The sequence below is a fragment of the Hetaerina americana genome, unplaced genomic scaffold, assembly GCF_022747635.1.
Source record: "Hetaerina americana unplaced genomic scaffold, ioHetAmer1.1.p SCAF_4, whole genome shotgun sequence".
Classification (NCBI taxonomy): Eukaryota; Metazoa; Arthropoda; class Insecta; order Odonata; family Calopterygidae; genus Hetaerina; species Hetaerina americana.
This window is the reverse complement of record NW_027286985.1, coordinates 64,077,723-64,101,965: the sequence shown is the minus strand read 5'-3', so window position 1 is coordinate 64,101,965 and position 24,243 is coordinate 64,077,723.

Sequence of the window (24,243 nt, the reverse complement as noted above, 5' to 3'; positions counted from 1 at the left end):
CATTTATTTGTTGGCTAACTCCCAGACCTTTTCCCTTACCCTTGCCGCTATCGATGACAGGCTGGTCTCCACTCCCTTCCAATCTGAAAGTTCGGCAAATCTCCCTTCCGCCATTTAACACTCTGCATTCAACTCATTCTGTTATTATCGAAAGAAATGCATCTGCCGCTCTTCATCAAATCAGTCAACAAGGGTAAGAGTGACATTTGGTGAGTTGATGAAATGAACATTAACAGACATTCTTACTTACTCCACGAAGAGAATAGCCGTGCGGGCTCGGATGGGATCCGCGATGAGTCAGAAGCGGAGCTCAGCCTTGTTCTGGAATTCCGAATATTTTAAGAAAACCATCTCTTTATCTTTCTAGTCTACGTAATTAGGTGTGCAAAATTCTCTTTCCTCCAAAAAAACGCTATCACAACGGAGAGATATTTTGTGTGACAAAAAATCCAACTACTCTTCCTTCCTGGTGACAAAGCTTAAAGGGTCTGTACGACCAGATGCGAGAGAACAGTGGCAATAAAAAAGCCAGCTGTAGTTGCGTTCATCTGTTAGCGAGTAAATAAACTATTAATGCAATTACTGAAATTGCTATGGCTGCATAAGTAGGTAATTATGGCTCTTCTGATATTTTTGATCCCATTATCAACTTAATTATTAAGTGAGATAAAATGATCGCCTATTTCGAAAACGAAGATTTATATTGCCAGGGTTAGTATTTAGTAACTAACTAGTTCTTTTTCGTTTATTCCGTAAAAATAACATAATGAAAACCTTTAAAGTGGGTGGGAGGCAATGGTGGTCGATAGTTCGTTGCGACTACCCTTAACAAATTTGCTATAAAAGATATTATCATAAGTTTCGCTGTTCATTTCTTCTCAGGCCAATTCCTGGGTAATGAACGCCCGGAGAGAGGAGGATAGGGTTGAGAAGGAGGTGAGGGGTTTAAAGTGGGGTGGGGAGGAAATATTTTCCGCGGGAAACAACCGCACCGGTTCGTCCTAGCTTGGGCTTCCCGCCCTGCCACCGAAGCTCACTTTAATGAGTACAAATGACGCGAATGAAAAATTGTGGCGCTAGGAGATAACCTCTCTCTCTTTCTCCTTCTCTCTCACTCCTCGGTGAGAGAAGGGTTAACTTGGGCGATGGAAGGAAGGATGGATTAATCGGCCGCGGCGCATTAATCCTCGGATCCCTTAATCCACTTTCTCTTCCCACTCTCCTTGGCTCCTTGGGCGCAGAATTCCACATCTCCTCCCCCCTCACACACACCTTCTCAAAAGAGCCGCTTTCCCTCCCTAGCATACCTCACCGTATCTCTCGCTTCCTCACCGCACCTAGAAACGCTCCAACTCTTCCTTTTTTGTCATAAAACCAATTTTAAAACTTACAAATTCATTACGTTCTCCTCTCCTCCTCACCCTCCCTCCCTTCCCACCCCATCGCTTCTTCAGGTCGACCTGAACTTTAGGTTGGCTCCTTAAAGCGGCGTGAGTAAGGATAGTGGGAGTTATTTTCGCGAAACTTTTCTTCTTGAGAGCAATTTTTTTATCCCACTCATTCTTTACGAGTTTACTTTCGCTAATTTGTGTTTTGAGTGTGAGAGAGAAAGAGAGTTGAAGCAGTGGCCTATCTATTTCTTAAAACTTTTGGTTAATCATCTTGTGGTTGGAGTATGTGGTTTGCTAATCAAAATGAGGTCCCACAGCCAGTGCGTACCTAGGTTGCAAAAAGTTTTTGTCGTAGAATGAATTTTTTGAACAAATGTCAAGAGGAAACGTACTTAGAAAGCAGTTATTGTGACAAGTTATAAGCAGTTATTGTAAAAATTATCTAATCTGCGAGGATACGGGAGAAGAAATGAGTGAGCGCAGCTGAGGACAGTAATATTTTACCATAATTTCCCTCTTTTAACAAGGAATGGATTCAGTTTCGAGAAAGCCAATCGGGATGAGATAGATTCAGCTAGTAGTCAATAATAAAACTTTAATATACTGGAGTATCGAGTGTAAAGTAGTTAAATTCAGTCAACTTTTCATCCCACACATTGTGTTTACGAAAGAAAATTAAATTGTGACCAAAATTTCACTCAAAACTTCCCGTTAAAATGGCTCCAAACATCCAGTCAGGCGTTAGGCGTGTTCTGTAGTGTTTCTTTCACCGTACGGGCAATAAACTTTCATACTTGACTTTTTATTTCTTTCCGTAAATTTTAGTTTTTGTGGAGAAGGAAAAACTTGGCGCATCGTACGTCATCATATAGTTTGAGCAACATCTTTGTTGAAGTGTGATAAATTTCTGCAGGTTCATCCCAATTTCATTAGAAAATATTTTGAACTCTTTTTCCAATATAATTTTTGAAACTGAATCATAAACAATGAATATTCCAAATTCTTTTAATAATATCATAATATTTTTAAGAAATAATTCATAAACTAAAGCAATCCGGGGGATTATTTGATTTGGAATCGCGCTCACTTACTTACATCAAGGCTGCGGGTTTGAAATCTTCCCCGGGCACGGGTATTCTGACAAATGCTGGTGGTTTTGCCGCTGGGAAGTCTAATTAAAAGCCAAGATCTCACTGCGATCCCAGGGACACACGGATCACCCGAGGATTCCGTAGTGAAAAAATTGCATCGAGGTCATTCAAATTCATCTTAACTATCTTGTTTTAAATTAAAAATTATTATTTCCTCACGGCATGTAAAAAAACTGGAAATAAGTCCGATTTTATAAAAATTAATAATGTAAGAACTGTTAAAACCTCAAGAAATATTGTTTCTACTTCCACAAAATTTAATGGCTGGACGATTTAAGTATTTTATTTTATTATTCTTCGGTATAGTGGAGCTTTGCAATGTATAGCCTGAGTTAGCCTTTGGTTAAATTGGTTACAAACATTTTAGTTCAGCGTTACGTGTACGTGTAGAAATATATTTGAATGCTTTAGTTACGATGTTGTATTTGAGAAAAAATAACCATTAATTTAATCAGATAGTCTTGATAATAATAATGGTACATGACCATATCGGGCACCGCTCATGTCGTAATAATAGTTTGTCAGCAAAATTACGGAGCAGTTCATGAACTCTATAGTGGGTACCTTTGAAGTAATTTAATAACAAATAATATAGTAAAATATCGAACCTCTGCATCTGGATATCATCATTAGTGGCTTTGACCTCCGTTATAGGTGTAAACGGAGTCAATCTTAACCAGAGAATTTACAGTTCAAACTTTTGAAAATAATTTTTCAGGGCCACGTGTACAGTGTCAGAGTTTATATAAATGCCCTCTATTCACAAGTGAACGGACTTATTTAAAACTAACCAATGAGCCAATATTTATGTAGAATAACCGTTAAGCTTGCAAAATGTACCTTGGGTAGTTAATGTTGATACATATTTTCATCTATTATTTTTGTTAGTTCAAGTAGGTATTTTTCAATAAGGAACATAATAATGCTGTAAAAACAGCGTCTAAACGTTAATGTCATTTGGCTACCCACGAGATAGAACTTCAAATTTATTTAAAGTCATCTTTAAAAAAAATTAAACAACTTAAAACCTATAAAAAAGAACGTTGCGGATGATGCATAAACAGCATATTTAACGACACCCAGAGAGTTCAAAACTTTTGCGTAATGAATTTTTGCTAACCCTTTAGCAAGTAAAAGTGTTTTGGACGCCGTTGGCGCTCTCTGTCCCTTGCCTGGCAACAGGAAAAACCATCACTTCTAATAGGAGCTCTCTCTGACAGAAAATCCCTAGACATACATTCTAGTCCAAAGTTCCGGAAGTGGAACAAATCTGGATATTTGTGGAAATGTATTTCAGTAATTCTTAAGCACAGGTCAAAAATGCGGTTCACACTATATCATGAATTAATTTTTTCTATTCTTGATTTTATTCATACGAGAATTCAATTAATATTAATTTGATGTCATAAAGGTAGTTTTCCAGCAATTGGTATTACAGTTGAAGTCAATTTATTTGATGTGCAATAAAATTTAAACCCGTTGATAGAAAGTTAATAATGCCATGCAAAAATAACTACCCTATATTGTCATTTTTACAATCAGTTATAATATTTTTCATTTTTTTTAATGTCTCGTCTCAATGTTGGTATTTTTCTGCATTTTGGTTCAGAAAAAAATTAGAAATAATTAAAAATTAAAATTGAGTGTGATTTTAATAAGACAGATAGATTATTTATCTTTCAAAGCTCTAGACAGGGATTATTTTATGGATAGAGCATACCAAGTTGCACTACAGACTAAATACTACTCAAGATGAAACAACACATCTCCATGGAGAGATTGTAGATTAGTATCTAGTCTATCTATATGGTGACACTGAAAAGCGAAATAAAATATAATATAATGTTTTGGTATAATTTGACAAAATATGGCAGCAAAGGGGTAGTCGACGACTAATGTTACTCTAAAACATCTATACAGAGGATCTGAATTTACTAGGTGAAGTCCAGCACCTGACATACATCGTACTTGTACATGGAATAGGCAAAATACAATGCACATACCAGGTTCAAGGAACACTTAACAGAGTATAAAAACAGCCACTTTGAAAAATATGCCATTGCAAAATAATTATACGAAACTTCCCACCCTTTTACGCTCAAATATTTATCCCTTATTAGGAACAACCAAAATTGAAAACTCGACGTCACCAAGAGCTTGAATATACACCTGAAGGGAGACAAAATTATGAACAACGGACCGGGAATCATCAACAGTCCCTCAGTGAAATTGTTTCCCGAGTTTAAAAGTACACAGGCAACGCAATACCCTCCTCACTTCTATTTTTGTCTCCCCCACCTCAAGAAATCGGTCCCTCCTCCCAGTTGAACACATTCATTTGGCCACAGGCAATGTTCGTTACTTTGGCCTTCCCCGTTTTCAAACTCTCACTCCCGCTGACGGTCGTCTAACTGACCGAAAAATCGGTTAAGAGTTCTGGAAAATCAATATTGGCTGTAGGATTGAACCTTACAAACTCACGGCCAATAATCCATACCCTCTTTGTTTCATCTACGAGTATCTATAAAAAGTTGGACTTCTCCAATCATGTGAAAAAATAGGTCTTTCTCTTTGTCAAATTTATTTTCTCCATTCTTCTACATACCTATACCTAATAAACCTACATTGTACACTTATCATGACTCAAAGACCACTTTACGAATCTGCATAGTACTGTATTGAGGTCTACGCCCCGCACAATATCGCAGTATTTACTAATATTTTTTCCTATTTCATGAGAGTATATTCATCATCTACCTACTAGCGAATACATCTTTACCCAATGCATCTTGATCTCATCTAAAATTTTTACTACTACTTTAATTTTTCTCTAAAATACTTCCTATACCTGTAAACTACTCCACGAGTTATACTCTATCCCCACCTACTTTATTTTGACTTCCTCTCTTTGACTTTCATTTTTTGTTATTTGGTTATCTCTATCTCATACTTCTCGAATCAGCCCTATGAAGCAAAGAAAATACTCTGATCAAAGGCTAGCTGACTAACTATTGCTTGGTCATGTGCAAATCTAACGAGTTTGATCACCTCGATGCCCACTTTAATTCTCATCGAGCCCTTACTATGTGATTATTAGCATTAACCCCGCGTATAATTAAGAAAACATGGCCAAAACGGACATGACAACCCCCTTCCTCGGTTTTACACTGCCATTACTATTTCTCTCTCTACTATCTTTAGGTATGACGTTTGATTCATTGACTGATTTCAAATTAGCTGCTATCCCTCCACACCTATATTTTTCAACACTTGCATCAACTTTGCTCACTCTGACGAACGCATCGCCCACGATACTTTTGAAAAACATGATGAAAATCTGGTTAGTCTCTGTATTTTTATTAATTACGGCTCTTATAATGGCAATGGCGTCACATGTATCTTTTCTGCGCCCATACTCATATTTGCTCAGGTAGCTATTTTGGATTTATGCTAACCACTCCTCATGATACTCAGTCCTAGCTTTTTTACACACAAAATTAAAGATATTCAAAAATTTTTAAAACAGATTTTATAAAAGTTGATTTTAGCAGAATAATTTTATTTTTAAGATGAATAAAATATAATATGCACTAAACAACGATGGATTGCTGATAATGAAACAGTGTGTACGAATCAATAAATTATAAAAATACCCAGTTCAAAACTTCCAAATACATATGAAAAATACGATAGGCAGTATAATTATATCTATTATCAGGTAGTGCCGATTAAAATGAACTTGCGTGTGATTTAATGTTTATGTTTCCAAGTTGATGTTCATATGGTAACGCATTTTATTAGCTTTAGTAATTTAAGCTTTTGATGGCCAATTAATCACCGCTAGATAGTTTATCATGTAGGATCAATTTTGGAGGACCGATGTTAATCTGCTGTTACCGCTATATTGACCAATATAAGTAGACCATAAATAAAAGCCAACGTTAAATAGATAAAGCTTTTTGTGACCAGTGATGGGTCAGAATATTTTGCTATCCTCTTCACTGAGCTAATATTGCTTGAAATTTATACACTCAATTTCTCCTTAGAAAATTGCCATGCGTATTTAATATGGTCTAATGGGATTGATAGTAAATAATATAAATAGTATGGTGGTAGTATATATATTTATTCGAATAAATTGTTGAAAATATTATTCCAGTTTAATAACATTTTAAAAGTAAATTAATTTAATTTTAGGTTCTCGATACAAATTTCTGGGGCAGCTATTCGTGCATTTCATATTTCATTTAAGTATTTTAATTTCGAATAATAATGAAAATTTTCCCTGCCATCTGACTGAAGTCAGAAGAGCGTATCTAGGTGAATGTTTTCTCGCAGTATTCATAATTTTAGAAAATTTGGTTTTCCTTCCAGGCTTTTCGTTTATGAAAATTGTGATTTCCTTCATAGAGACCATTTCCGAATAGAGAGAGAGAGAAACGTAAACGGGCTACAGGATTAATGAACAGGTAAGTAAAACTAGATTTTTATCTTCAAATCGTGACTCGTCACTCAAAAAGTGGGGCGTCGCTATCACGATAACATGACCTGTTCTCTTTGGACAGTACAAAAAATTGGCGAACACAAAATTTCCAAGGAAAAGGAATACTGAATGGTAAATTCAATTTTTATTACTAGTGGCTAGCTGTTGTTATAAGATTCAAGTGTTTAAACCTAGCTGATGAATGTTCAAATGAAAGCGGTTAAAATCATCTAAAACAAAGCGCTAACAAGTAGTCAACCTTTAATAAAAATATAAGTTATCACGATTCAATATGTGAACGGTCCTTACCGTATCCACTTATTTGTGCGGCATGCCGTAACATATAGACCACAAATTAGTTGTCTTTGAATATCAAGGTCACTAGTTAAATTTGGTCGTATGGGTCATGTTTCTTCCTGAATTCCAAATTTTTCTGCGGAAAAATCAAATTTTAACACTCAAAATGGTATTTACCCACTAATTCAAGATTCTGAGACCTGTTTCCTCGAATATTTATTCTTTGGTTTCCTCTGTACTTCAAGTATTAGGCACTGCCGACGCATAATACTCTTATTTACAATGTTAAAAGAGGGTGGCAGAAGTTACAGAAGAGGAGTTAACTGTTTTTATGATTATAAATTTTATAAATGAAAAAAATAAACCCAATCTTGGAGAATTAGGGTTATATGACCTCCTTCAAGTAGGAGGTCATATACGAGGGTCATCCGGAAAGTAGTACCCGTTCGTGAAATAAAGACACAAAAGTAAATATTAACAAACATAAAAAATTTTATTTGAAAGAGGATACTTTAAACTACTTCTCAACATAATCTCCAAGCAAATTAAGGCATTTGTCATAACGTGTGACAAGTTTCTGTATTCCTGCTGCATAGTCCTTCGCCGCCAGCTCATTGAGATACGCGAGGGACCCATCTTGCACAAATTTTTGCATAATGCAGATGGTGTTTAACAATTTCATGAACAATTGTTCGAGAAACATTGGGAAAATGCTCACAGATGTCATCAATTGTGACGCGCCGATCGTTCCTCACGAATTCGTCAACTGAGCTCACCAGTTGGTCTGTAATGACAGACGGTCTCCCCGAACGCTCATCGTCGTGTGTGTTCCCCCTCCCCATGTTGAAGTTGCGACACCACCGCCGAACAGACGACTCGTCCATTACATTGTCTCCATACACCTCCTTTAATTGGCGATGAATATCACATGGGCGAACGTTTCTTGCATTGAGGAATTTAATCACTGCCCTCACTTCACAACTGGCGGCGTTCTCAATTTTTTTAAACATTGTAAACAATCACAGAAACAACACAGGCAATGCTAGCGTCACGCAACTTGGCTCAGAGAAGGCAGACAAGCCACTGAAGCTATCTCACCTCGTCCAGCGGCTACTCGCGTCGTCAGCACTTCATGCGGCACGAACGGGTACTACTTTCCGGATGACCCTCGTAACATTGAGATTTATTTGGGGAAATGAACTGTGGAGTGGGAAGGGTGGCATTATCAACACCTTCGCCGGTTTCAGAGTGAGTACTGTTGAGGAGGGCAAGCAGGACAGTGAAATGGGGATCTTGTGAATTTTAGAATGTAGCGAAAATTTCCGGAAAGCTTTAAAGAAATGGAGGGAAAGAAATGACCCATCTTTTCTCTTCAGTAAAATCTACCTCATATATAAAGAGACCTTAAAAATTTTGGCGCTGGTTACATATATTCCTCTTAAGATTAACTATAGTTTTAAGGAAAAAAATATGCTTCTCCTTAGTATTCAATTGATTAAGGGATGAAAGTTAAATGTCTATGGATCGGTGATCAGTTCAGGGAGTATTTCTAAAATTAATTTATAAGACAAGTTATTGGAGCAAAACATATAAATAAATAAATATATATATAAACTGGGACAGCAACAAAAAATGTATGAAAACATAAAAAAACACGGAATTGAGCTCCGTCTTCATCGGAATAAACAGAACTACTCCCTTCCCGATGAATATGGACCTAAATTCCGTTGAAATTATCAAGAAATAACGTGTGAGTGTTCTTTTTATGTGTTCCTTTATTGCTTGCTGCTGTCCAAATTTTTTATTCAACACTGCCGTGATACTATATATATATATATATATATATATATATATATACACAGTCGCATGAACATACATATATTTATAATGCATCCACAGGTTTTAAAAATCCGCTTAATAAAATAAACCTTTTATCATTGAATGCTTCTTAAAAAACAAAAGGAAATATAATTGATTACACACAGTAATTTAAAGTCACATCAGATTCAGGCTCACACAATACACTTATGTCACAATTTTAAGATGTTATAAAGACAAATAAATCACTTTGAAATCCGTTGCCAAAAAAAAGTGATGAACAAAATTTCCAAGGAGGTACGGAATGAAGTCAAATTACGATTTTCCAGGCGATAAACGGAGACAAATTTGCTCATTGCTGCTTTCCAGCATAGGTAAGACTCAAGTACGTCCGCATTTGTCTTACTTTTTGAGATTGCAGTGGCGCATTTCCGGTGAAAAAAGTAGTCCTTAGGATTCTTGCAGCATTTTCCATGTAATTGTGCCACAGCGATATATCTGTTATACATATATATATATATATATATATATATATATATATATATATATATATATATATATATATGTATATTTCTCTTCTGTGCCGATAAACCGAAGAGGCTTCGTACTCGCTGCTCTAATGAGGGGCCCCTTTTTGCGCACGGCGTTATTCATTTCTTAAGGGGGCGGGGAAAAAGTTTTTCCTTCCCTGAATGCAGCCTTGCACTCCCTGAGCAAGCGAGTTCTTTTTACTTTTTCGTCCTCAGGCGTCTCGAAAAGGAGAATGAGAAAATGGAACTCGGTGTCGGCCGGCGAGTCGAGTGGTCGGATTTCTAAGATCAGAATTGTTCCATCGAGCGGAAGTTTTAATGCAGTTAGCTCAATAAAACACCCAGTCTCGGTAGCGGAGGCACGCAAATGCTGCCAACTGGAATGGTTTTGGAAAGAGATAGAGCCGCCTTTCCGCGGAGAGAAGGATTTATGTTACACCTTTTGAGCTAGACTTGATGATTTTGCGGACGAGGGAACTCTCGTCGCCGGATTTTTAAGCGTTTATTGTTCTCGTAATAGCTCGCTCCTTCCGTATATGGCTTGAAGCATCGCATTAAACTTCCTTGCTCCATTACCTCCTTACAACGTTTTCCCATTCCTCCAGGATTCCACGAACATATGACTAAGAGAAGAATGAAGTAATTATGTTTTTGCACTCGCATTCTATATCAAGATTTATACGTTTTTAATCAGTAGTATTAGAAATAGATCTTTTAGCTGATCCCACCTATATGGTATTTATCACTACTTGGTGCAAAATAGCATCAAGTTTTTAGAGGTGAGATCCAAACACGAGTCCATTAAATTAGCTAATTTGTAATATGTTCCACTACTGTTTTGTATGGCCCAATTTTCAAAAAGGCAAGTATTTCATTTCTGCTCTAACATTTCATATGTGACAAAATGGTTTTTCTTGGTTGATGATACAGATATCAGCTATAATTTAACACATTATTTGATGATTTACCCTTTTCCTTGTACATTCGAGAGAGAGAGAGAGAGAAAATTAGAGGTTCAATCTTAATCTTTAGATAATTCAGGGCAAACTCATATTACTATTCGCCCTCCCATGGTCTACAGCCTTGACGTAGTGGAAGGGCTTGTGCGTTCCGATGACCCCTAGAGCTGTGCTGGCGGGAGTAATGATAGTTGCTCCTGGTAGGGTCACCCATACCAGATAGGTCGAAGGTTAGGAGCCAGACGAAAGGTAGTCTACGCAGCGTCCGACCCCAGTGGGGTGGCCAGTAAGTGATGGTGTCACGTTAAAAACACTATTGAGGAAGCCAACGGGAAACCACCTCAATTATCATTCCCAAGATGTAAATGATGGAGTTTACAGAGATTTTGAGTCCTGGCAACTACGGGGCCCGGCCCAATCGGCCGTGTGTCGTGACCGGTAGCGGGGGAGGCAAGGCTTCCGCGGTCATCATCCCACGAAACCCTTGCAAGGGAAAACCAGCAGCAGCAGGACAGAAGACGAAGGCGAAGAAGACCAAATTAGTTAGAATAGGAACGTGGAATGTTAGGACAATGATGAGGACAGGGAAACTGGAAAATATTAAGCGAGAGATGGAAAGGGGAAATATAGATATTTTGTCTATGCGAGGTGAGATGGAAGGATAGCGGGGATTACTGGAGTGATCAGTATAGAATAATAAACAGCGGCGGGGACGAGAGCCAACGAGGGGTTGCCATCGTATTAAATGAAGAGGTAGGAAGAAGCGTAGTCAACACAGAGCAGGTAACGGATAGGTTACTACTAGTAGAGATAAAAGCAGAACCGACGAACTAGTGAACGATATAAAGTATTTTGCTGGATTTTGTTTTGTTAGGAGTCACAAAATTTTTATTTGGTAGTTGTGTCCATCCAAAAACCTACCTTACCGGTAGATTACCTTATAATAATTACTATTCGATACTAATGAAGAGTAAATATCTGTAATTCTCATCCTCCTATTTTTTACTTTCGTTAAATACTTAAGGAGAATTTAATTCGAATAAAATTCTAAAATGTTCGGTTTCCTATCAACCCAAATATACGCAAATGCATTTTATCACTCTGAACAGTTTAGAGGTTCAATTTACATGTGCAATAATCTCTTTACTTGCATAATATGTTGTTTCACAACATATATCTACGTATGATATAATGTTGTTATTTTTATGCAATTGGTAATTACTATACTTAGAAACAATTTGCATGTAGTAGGTTACAATACTCATTCGTTATTACTAAATTTATTATATTCCGATGAATAATAGGCTAAATCATTACCAAATTATAGTTTCCCATTGTACAAGGCATAATAAACTATAATTTATAGGAGATATAGAACCACCCATGATGGAACCGCCCACCCATTCGTGTTTTCTGGTTGCCCCTGAAGGCATTGATATTTGAATGGTTATATTGAATAAACTGCAACTTAAAAATTATATTTTTACTCATGCAAATTCCTTTAGTAAAAATGTTAAAAAAAGTTTTCATAGCATAGGACCATTAACAAACGTACACCGTGTAGGTGCAATTGTGATGCCACGTAAAAAAAATTGTCTCGCTTAGCATTCCGATTCCCTACTACACTTGATGAATGTAGCGAGCTATTCCGCATATTGCTGACTCGTGAAATGCTTTACGCTGGAAACAATATGCGGTTCATTTTTATGAGAAGAGAAAAATTGGTACACTTACTCAATTACTGCACTTTGCTTGTACCAGCAGCGCTCAAATAAACACAAATGATTGATCGCCAACGAGCACGGAAAGTTAAATTATTTTTTTCATTTAATTGACGATATTTTTAGTGATGTTACAGCTCTTGTGGAAAAAGAGGAATATATCATTCTTAATCAGCGTATTTCAGGGAAACTGTGGATTTTATAACGTTGGAATTGCATTTCTCCGAATCCCATCCCTCCTTCTCTCTAGACAGAAACGTCGCGGTGTAAAACGGTCGCTTTATTTCACTGCTCATGAATGTTTTGGTATTTGACGCTGCTGATTATTGTTTGCCGTAGCCCGGTGTATATTAAGCTTCCGATTAAACGAAATGAAAGATGAATCGCCCGCCGTAGATTAATGGAAATTTACGTGCTATTGTAAATAAACTCTCCCGTGAATATAGATTCATCGACTCTCCATGTATCTCCCGCTTTATCCAATCGGCCAACCTTCCATATAAACCCAGCGCAAGCGACTGTCCGCCGCCCCGCAGTGGATTAAAGAATCACCAGGCAAAGAGGAGGATGGGGTGAGAGAGGAGAGAGAAAGATGACGCTCCTAGTTTTTTTCATTAGACATCCATTTGTTTCCATAAAAGAGAAAAAAATTGAATGTTTCTGCCCACGAATAAAGTTCTCCAATATATGCTCCAATAATGTTTTAAACTAAAGATATTAATAGACAATACGTTTTATGTTCCATCCAGGGTAATCAATTGCCATTTAAATATTTTTCGGGCATTTATCCATTTCGCTATATTTTCATAGCAATGGATTCTCATTATTGATCACGAGAAATTACCTTTTGGGCTAAAAATATCGCTAGGCTGATTGGGATGTCGGCTTGAATCATAGAAGGGAATAATCCTAGGGTACCAGTAGGAACGAAAAACTGCTTACCCTTACCGTGGATTTTGAATGATGAGAAGAGCTAACGGAAAGGGGCTGAGCTTAGTTTTGCGGGAGTAATTAAAGTACAGAGATACTATTACAAATTACTCTCGTATTGCATGAAAACGATTTAATATATAGTTATTAAAAAGTATATCATAGAGAGCTAGGATTTTTCACAACTGCAGGATCTGACTTTCTCATGGCTTAAATGTAAATCTGCCTCGTGAAAGTTCTGAAAGATGACTGAATACGCTGGTACCACTCATATTTGTACATCCGCTTGACCGTTATGGAGTTATTTCTCCCGAGTTTCCATGAATCTCTGAGCTCGGCTGAAAAGGATTTCACTCGTTCAATGGTGATGGTGATGTAGAATATGAAATAAAATTGGAGTATGGGTTTAAAATATCAGTCACCATGGAGCGTTGGTGTACATATTTTACTTCCCTTTTGTAATAGCTTGGAAAGGCTGGGTTAAAGAACAGCGAACCGTCACTTTTTTCAAACTTTAATTCAGAGGCAATCATCAACAATGATGAAGGGATATCAGCACTATATGTATGTATGTACGTATGTGTGTTTATATATATATATATATATATATATATATATATATATATATATATATATATAACTTTTTGAAAGTCTCACGGACGTGAATAATAATGTATAACACTTAACACAAGTGGACACAGACCAAAACACAGAAACACGCAAAAAAAGGACTCACTAACTTTCGAATTTTCGGTGGTCGTAGCCACCTTCATCAAGGAAGAGAGGGATAGAACTGAAGGGAATACGAGGGCTGGAGCGATGAATGGAAGGGGAAGGTGGGGAGAGAATTCGGAAGGGAAGGGTTTGGAGGGGCAGCATTAGAAGGGTGGGGAAAATGAAGAAGGGAATGGGGGTGGAGGGGGGATGAAAAATATGTTTTGAGCAGGGTAATTAATGCCTAATGCTGATTCCTGGACAATTCCAGGACTCCAAGAGCCAGATGAAAGATTGCTCTAATGTTTTGAGTTTCTGTGGAGGATCAGAGGGTGGGAGGGATGCTTAGATGGATACACAATAGCCTTTATCAAAGGGAGTGTTGTGTTCGGAGGCGTGTTTGGCGATAGGGATAAGTAAGTTAAAAGTAAATAATTTAAGTTATCCTTTAATTAAACAACCGTTTGTCTTATTCTCAATTATTTGGGCAGTTACCATTTAGTTGAGGATTTCTTTTATGTTATGACCTAATCCAAAATGTATCGAAATGGGAAATCTTTAGGGGAATGAACTTAGCTAGTAGGTGAATGTTTAACTTTAAAAGTATGAATACTTGTGAAAAAGTCGTCATAATCACGTTTCAGCCCTTAGATGGGTTTGTAATAGTTCTTCAATCTGAAAATGTTTCAATGTGTTTATCCCTTACTTCCCCCAGAGCTAAAAAGGTGTTATTAATTCTTGTCCATTGTTCTTTCAAAGGTTCCTTCTTTAATCGTTTTACTCAATTTTTTACAATTCCTATGATTATCATAAAGCCATTGAGAATCATAATACAAAATCTACGTCCAATTAGTTTCCCTCATCTTATCGCAATACTTCCTTTGTTACGTCGTCTATCCACTTGAAAAATCATGTTAATAAAATTGTTGGAATAAAGAAAGTCAATGAATCAAGAGTAAAATCTTGATTTCCTACTTTAAGAGGGTTTATTTCCAGTGTAGTAAAATTGATAAACAGCGCCAAGCCCTAAGCTTCCCTGTTCCAAAATTTTCAAAATCAAACTATAAGCGGCTTCAGTTCATATATTTTATTATTTGTTCGAGTAGACCGCGGTGACAACATAATGCTTACTTTTCAGTTTATTTTTTCCTTTATCTCGTCACCCTTAGCAATCCTACCTTGCTTTACTCTATAATCCCTTTACTCATTAAGATTAGAACGGTGCTCTTCTAGCCCTCTAAGGGGCACGTCATTTCGGTGGCCCCTTAAGTTAAAGTGTAGGTGTAGATTGGCTTTCTAGTACTTCAGCCATTATTCCTACGCCAAAATTCATGCCACTCATATCATCTCCAAGGCTTTATTCAGACATGCTGCTTTCCTTAAGGTGAGGAATTTCCTCGACAAAAGGCTTAATTAGGCACCGCTTCTTCCACCGAAAAGTGTTTCTACCTAACGGGTGACTGGAAACGCCTCTTCTACTCCACACGCGCGTGAGGTGCTTAGTCGCTTGCCGTCATTTCCATCCCGGTGACCCCTTGAAGCGAGGTGATGAGTGGGTGTAAAGAGATGAAGTGGTAGGAGCGAGGTTTGGGCTTAGCGCTGTTATTTCTGCATCTTGAGAAATGATGGGTATACCCCTCGCTTCTTTGTTCCATCAGTCACGCCTTCCTCCTGACAAATATTATCGGAAAACCCAATCCATGTTCATTTTTCCTCTCTACTTGCATTTATTTATTTTCTCTCGGAGAGTCTCTTAGTTTCCAGCCTCATTTTCACATTTGCGTTCTTCATAATTCCACAGGATGAATAATTAAGGTGGTTTCCCGTTGCCTTTATCACAAGGGTTTTTAAAGTGATACCATCACTTTTAATGGCCCTCCCACTCGGGTCAGACGCCTTTACAGCACCCTCACTGGGGAAAAGGGGCTGCGTGGACTCGTCTGGCTCCTACCTTAAGACCTATTAGCCACGAATGACACTATCATGAGCAATTATCATGATCTTGTCGGCATATATGTATATGGTAATCGGAACATACAAGTTAACAAAATTAAAGAAAACCTCCTATGGCCACATAAATTAATTTATTACGGCCTGAGAGATTTTCTTTAAATTTTATTATTTTAAGAGACCGTAGAGCTCAGGTTTCCTAGATTTTGACCTTGCAAGCTCTTACGCCACGTTTAACTTCATGAGTATATATTTTACAAATTTTGTTAGCTATAACTAGTGTTTCTACCTAAACTGAAAGTATGAATTTGTACTTAAAAGCCTCCCGAAGTTAGCATTGGTTGCATTTTGTTTAGATTTACTGGTTGAACTATGAGGTGCCAAAGGGAGGTATCCTGCAACATGTAATTTCAAGGATGGAGGAGAAAAAATCTGTTCCGGCTTTAACCTCATCTCAGCAAAAGGCGCCGTGCCATTAATTGTAGCATCCCATCCATCCAACTGTAGATGCCTTCACTTTGAAGTACTATTCTCGCGATGTTGGACAATGATACTCCAAAAGAACTGAAACTAACTCCTTTTCATAGACAATGACCTCTTCATAGACAATTACCAATGAACGCGTGATTTATACCAGAAAAAATATGTATTTTTGGGACCACAATCATTTTATTTTAGCAGTAATTAGCATACCAATTTATCTTTTCCCTAGTAAACTTTCCATATCCTTACATTACGTATTCTACCACACTTCTTTCGCTGTATTAGTTTCATTGCTCAGTTTATCATGTATATATATATATTATATATATATAATCCGTCTTCATCTGAAGATATAGAAGTAATGACTGCCCTATATCTTCAGATGAAGACGGATTGTTTCCGTCGAAATATCAAGAAATAACGTGTGAGTGTTCTTTTTTTTGTGTTTCTATATTGTGTGTTACTGTGTATTGTACTATTCGGCACTTCCGTGTTATGTCTACGAAAGCATATATATATATATATATATATATATATATATATATACATATATATATATATAGTAAAGTCTTACTTGAAGAGGGCCTCGGAGTAGGCTGAAAGCTCAAAAAATCTACAATGTGAGTGTCCTCTATGTGTTATGTGTTTTATTTTGTGTTCTATTGTTCCGTTATATATATATACAGTAATTAACCGGAAGGTCGGTTTAGAAGGTGATGGTAGATGGTACTAAGCCCAACGGAGTGTGAAATTCACACTTCAGGGTAGGAAGGCCAGTTCCTTTCTTTATAATATATTTGTTGTCATCGTTTGCTGAGTAAGAGTCAAAAAGTCCATAAGGAAGTAATTTTTATTTTCAGTACGTGATGATACTTTCATAGAAAAGAACGCATATCATTTGCTTTCAGTTATTTCGGAAACAGGTTATATAGTAAGCAGAATGATAGCTAGATAGATAGATGGAGGTCTTTTTTGAGCGAAAATAAGACCAAATGGTCCCTTCTTTCATTTAACCCATCGTAGTATGAGGGGAAATGAAGTTTAACGACTATGCTTGATTGTTATGACTGCACTGCATGACCATTGTAGAAAGCAGTGAAGCTGCATTTACTATATTTTAATATTTTTGGAAAAAATCCTTGCTGATAATTGCAATGGGATAGTTTGCAAATTATGTTGAAACTTGTGTAAAATACACTTAGAATGTTATTTAGTATAACTAATAGTGCTTGCTTTGCATACTAACGTGGGCTAATAAATTTAATTCGTGGGATGGTTATTTTTTTACGAAGTAGATGGCTGACCTTTACGTCCTTACCGCGGTCGAGGCCCTTGATGCATGGCCCTTCGAGATAATCTCGAGTAAATTCCCGCCTGTCCTTTCCGTGCCAGGAAAATTAAATGTAGAAAAACCTTACTTATTTTTCAATATGAATGGACGTAGCCAAATGCTCTAACAAAAAACAAGTACAACATTTTTTAATTAAATTTAAAATTAAAGAAACCACTGCTGTCAAATCTATTTCCAGAAATTTCCAAATCAGTAATCTTAAACAAAGTCCCTACTTATCATTAGCGAGAGTGATATGACGCCAAACCCAATTACTTGTCGTATCGGCCTCCATTTTGGCGTGGTTGTTCTTTATTCGTTGAGAACGCATGTGGTGGCTGACATCACTGATTTGGAAAGTGATTAAAATTCATTAGTAAAATGAATTGGTCGAAAGTTGACGTTTCGATAAATTTAGATAGGTGTACCATTATTTCCTAGCATCGATGGATTGAAGGAAAGGCTTTGAATCACTCTTGATGCTCATGAGATTTGAAAATAATGTTATAAAATCAGTACAGTCGTGATATTTCCAGGAAAATAATTATTTTTTTTAAGTAAGAGGCTTGTTCAAAAAGTATCACGAATATTGAATTTTTGCAGGTTGCGTATGTTTGATTTTCGATTATTTGGGGCGTTATGTTGATACTTACGTCCCTCACTTATCCCAAAAAGTTCGGCCATTTTGAATGTTCAGTTCATTATTGACAGCTGTTTTGCTTGGACGTGTTTTGGCTTTTCTCCGTTTTTTGCCTGATCCAAAAAATGGATCAAAGAAACTGTATCAAATTTTGTGTCAAAAGCGAAATAAAGTGCGCGGACGCATTCCGAATGTTGACTGTGTCAAATGAAGAATCTACCTTGTACCGAAGCAACGTTTATCGGTGGTAAAAAAATGTTCTCAGAGGGCATTGATGAAGTGAAGAAAATAGAATTGGCCAATCGTCGAATTACCTTTAGAGAGGTTTCTGAGGACCTAAACATATCGATTGGCTCGTGCAATTCCATTTTTGCCAATGATTTGGGTATGAGGGCACGAGTCGTCGCGAAATTTGTACCAAAATTGCTCAATTTCGACGGAAAACAGCAACGCATTAACATTGCTAATGAAGTATTGGACTCTGTCCGCGACGACCGAAATTTTCTCCAGAGGGTCATAACAGGCGATGAAACTTGGTTTAATGGTTATGACGTGGAAATTGAAGCTCAATCATCCCAATTGAAGCTTCAGCACGAACCAAGACGGAAAAAAGTGCGCCAAGTTCGGTCGAATGTGAACGTTTTGCTTGCAATTTTCTTTGATTGCAGGGGCGTGGTGCATTATGAGTTCTTGCCACAGGGTTGAACGGTAAATAAGGAATATTACCTGCAAGTTATGTGCAATTTGCGCGAAGCAATCTGCCACAAACGCCCGGATTTGTTGAAGAACAAAAATTGACATTTGCACCATGATAACACCCCTCCTCGCACACACTTGTGCGCGAATTTCTGGCCAAAAACACTAATGATGCCACAGCCACCTTATTTTCCAGTTCTAGGCCCCAGTGACCTTTTCTTATTTCCAAAATTGAATAGGCTCATGAAAGGAAGACGCTGCGCTACGATTGACGAGATAAAGACTGCATCGAAAGAGGAGCTTAACAAGACCACAAAAAATTGTTTTTTTAAGTGCTTCGAGGATTGGAAAAATCGTTAGCACAAGTGTATGATATCTAATGGGGATCACTTTGGAGGGGACAAAATAGATATTTATAAATAAATAAATAATTTTTGAAGAAACACAAAAGTCGCGATACTTTTTGATTAGACCTCATACGCACCACATTGCTATTTTCTTAAAGAAGTATATGTATATATATATATATATATATATATATATATATATATATATATATATATATATATATATATATATATAAATGTTTATATATACCATATATATGTATGTATAGTTAATAACCGGTAGAATGTGTTGTATGCCATAGGATACAATATTGGATTAATTCTTGACTGACGACTCTTTTTTTATGCTGCTGTCTTTCATATTATGGTGGCCTCCAGATGGAGCAGGCATTATATTATCTCTGCTTTCACCTGTCCTATCTCCTTTAAATTCCATGCAGAAGCTGCCTTTATTTTCAGAACATGTCTAGAACTTGATTGTATGTTTTACACGTACTTTTCGTCCGTTTGTCGATCCATTCTTATCCATACCCACATCTCATAGAACTCAAATTTATGCTTTATCTTCATACCTCAGCAACAAAATTCTTTTCTATTAAAAATATAGTGTCTATTCTAGTGTTCACTAGTATTTTTTTTACTTGAGGTGCCTGTTATAAACTCTAGCATCATGTTAAAAACTCCTTTACCTATCACAGTTATTATCTAAATCTCTTTAATACTTTATGCTCCTTCTATAAGTGAATAAGTCTTTAACACATCCTATATACGAGGGTCATCCGGAAAGTAGTACCCGTTCGTGCCGCATGAAGTGCTGACGACGCGAGTAGCCGCTGGACGAGGTCAGATAGCTTCAGTGGCTTGTCTGCCTTCTCTGAGCCAAGTTGCGTGACGCTAGCATTGCCTGTGTTGTTTCTGTGATTGTTTACAATGTTTAAAAAAATTGAGAACGCCGCCAGTTGTGAAGTGAGGGCAGTGATTAAATTCCTCAATGCAAGAAACGTTCGCCCATGTGATATTCATCGCCAATTAAAGGAGGTGTATGGAGACAATGTAATGGACGAGTCGTCTGTTCGGCGGTGGTGTCGCAACTTCAACATGGGGAGGGGGAACACACACGACGATGAGCGTTCGGAGAGACCGTCTGTCATTACAGACCAACTGGTGAGCTCAGTTGACGAATTCGTGAGGAACGATCGGCGCGTCACAATTGATGACATCTGTGAGCATTTTCCCAATGTTTCTCGAACAATTGTTCATGAAATTGTTAAACACCATCTGCATTATGCAAAAATTTGTGCAAGATGGGTCCCTCGCGTATCTCAATGAGCTGGCGGCGAAGGACTATGCAGCAGGAAGACAGAAACTTGTCACACGTTATGACAAATGCCTTAATTTGCTTGGAGATTATGTTGAGAAGTAGTTTAAAGTATCCTCTTTCAAATAAAATTTTTTATGTTTGTTAATATTTACTTTTGTCTTTTTATTTCACGAACGGGTACTACTTTCCGGATGACCCTCGTAAGTGAACTATTGAACTTCTTGGTTTATGTCCAATAACTTTGCTATCGTATTCTTATTTTGTCTTAAAAATCTCATGACTTTCGTTTTCCTCTGATTTTTTCTCCTATAATACATATCATATGGATTCTGCATGACGACAAGTAATGATTGGAACGATTTGCCTGACTGGTAAACCAACGGTTGAGTAATCGCTAATACTACTGATTTTAAGGATTCCCAATCTAGGTTCACTCCAGACTTCAGCCTTTTTTCGACCTCACTTAACATTTCCTCCGAAAATATTTATTGAAACAAATTGATGGAAATCATATGGGCATCCCTGTCTTACTCCCCTGCCCAGCACACATCCTGACTCTCTATTCGCCATACACACCTTGCAGTCTAAGATACGCACAGGTTCCTGGTAAGTTATTCCTCCAATGCACTGCTATCTTCTGCAAAAATTCCATTAATCATGCGCACTAAAGTTTACAGGCATATAACTAATACATCCATGATGTATTCCGTGTTTCTTGCTACCGGAAAACTCACTAACTCATTAGTGAAGGCTAAAATATTTAAACTAGTTTACAATGAATGCATACGATTAAATCAATAGTTCCACCATACTGCTAAATCCTGTTGCATAACTTGTTCCATTATGCGTATAATATGTTTGCGAAATTACAAACGTATTTAGTCTTTCAGGGTACGTTTTAAGCTAGATATTATAAATGTTATACTCATACGAGTGAGATATAAAGTTGAGTTGGGGAAAGTTAGAGTAAATATTATGGAAGAGCAGAAATAATATGGCCATATTCAACCCCACGCCTACATGCTTTGTGCACAATTTACACCCAGATACTAGATGGGAGTTTACGATGCGTTTTTGCTTGTATTACCGGTACTGAGAACATCTGCGTTGGTTGTTTATATCATCAATCACTCTGCGTCTAGTTTATGATGCTAAACCAGTGCGGAAGCGCAGTCACTACGATGTGCGGCACAGACGGTGGCGATGGCTGAGTGCACGGTCAAACTTGAATTTCGCGAGCCTGCTATGCTATTTCAGAATAATTTTGAACTCGAGGACAGTTTTCAACTTCAGTCCGTGAAGGTTATTTTCTCCCTTTGAAGGTTATTTTATGAGTTTGGTGGCGAAAGCTGTCGTAATCTTTTGCAAAAGCTATGGAAAGGTAGTCCGTGTCAAACGCTCTGCAGCAACGTAAATTTTATAGCACTTCCTGTCGTGACGTGAAAAAATTAAGCAATGAGGGTTTTTGTGTAATGGGCGCGACATACATTTATGATTTCCTCTAACACTTCTCGGTATTACTCGTACACTGACGTAAACTCTTAAAAAAACGAAGATATATCCTTCCACCGTCAAATAATGTGCCATTTGCTCATAAAAATGTAGAGCAAAACATAAAAAATGATGGTTTATATTAAGGAAAATTTGAAAAATTGGCCCATAAATATGAATATTCCATAAATATCTGTTTAAGCGAAATGTTGGCGCCAATAGTTAATAAAACAACAAAATGACCTTCTATTTTGTTTAGAAATCATTTATTGTAAATGAAATAGTAAAATAAAAATATTTTGACCATTGTTCGGTTGTAGCAAAAGATAAGGGTCATAATTTTAACCAAAATTTACATTTTTGAACGATAAAAAAATCAAAATATAAGTGATGAGAGGAATAAATTTCCGATATTTCTCGTGACATTTGCCGTTTATCTATTTAGGCCACTTGTGGGTGTATTATATAATGATGATATGAGAACCATTTAATTTCTCTCTATTTTTCGAAAACATTTTTCTGGGTTTTAACCAAGCCTTAAAATCGTGTTATTATATCGGTGTCGATATGAATACGTTCGAAAAACTTTAAAAATGTAATGATAACACCACATGAGTTTTCTTTATTACTTTTTAAAAGAGCATATCAAATTGCACTTCTGGCTCTTATTAATTGTTCTCCTTTTAATATTTTGAAACTCAACGCTTCGAGTCGCCGAGGCGAGCGGAGCTCTTGCTCCATATTTAGTTTTGACAGAAAATCCTGCGGCGGCGGGGTTGAGAACACTTGTTACTTCTTACTAATGTATCTCCCGTCATTAAAAAATTATCGCAGACCCCTTTATATAATGGCGTTCTCCCAACTGGCAGGACTTGCTACTGATATAGGAGGGGAGCGTTGGGTCATTGGGTAGAAGATCGTAAACTGAAATTTACAAAAGTAGTATGCCAGTTCATAAGCCACGGTAGCCATATATAAGTGTCATGACAAATGATAGATATATTAATTAGAAGATAGTACGAGTGGATAAGTATCCCTTTAACTACGCTATGGTTTCGGGGAAATACGTACAAGGACTGACAAAAGACTTCAATACAATGCACGTTGCTATTGCATTCTTAATTTTTTAAAGATTTTTTCATAAATTTATTAATTAAGAAAGACATATTTGATGCAATAAATTTTCTGTAATAGGAAAAAAGTGTATATAATTGAATTTAGGTAAATAGGGCGCAAATAAGAGTTTCTTGTAAATGCTTAGTTGCTGCTAAGAAAATTCGAAGACGTTCAAAATCTTTGTAAAATTCCAAACATTGCTGGGTAATCAATCGCATATTGTATCTATTTGATGTAATATACTGGCAAAAGATTTATTGACAGTATAATAAGGCAATTAATACTTGAAGAAGGTGGTGATAAAGTCGAACCGGAAGGTGCACACAAAATTTATATAAACAGCCCGTAACTGGAGAAGAATAGAATCTGTCCATAAAACTGGGGTATCAAAATTCCAGCCCCAGAAATCAGCCGGATAACAAAATGGTCGTGTTTTGTTCCATCTTCGACATGGGTGCCATATTAACTCTTGTGCTGTGGCACTTGGGGCATTTGATGACCAGGCAGCAGTGGCTTATCGGGATCCCTGGGGCAGTCGAGCTGGCAGTTACGTCCTAAGAACAAAAGAATAGAAGTGTAAAAATGTTAATTTGGGATGCTGAATCTGTAACGATGGAAGAAAAATTATGGAAAGAAACAGTAGAATAGCCCACGATAGGTAAGGTTTTCTGTCAGAGAGGAAACTCTTCCAAGAGCTGGAAACGGAAACCTAAAAACCGACCATTTAAAAAATTATAAGTAGAACGAATCACTATGATTTTGAAGCAATTCCAATGAAAGAAGAGAAATGAAGATTAGGATAAATAAAAAAAGTGTTCCTTTTAGTGAATGATGGTCGGATTTAACAATGTGGCAGATACACGTGAGATCTTAGG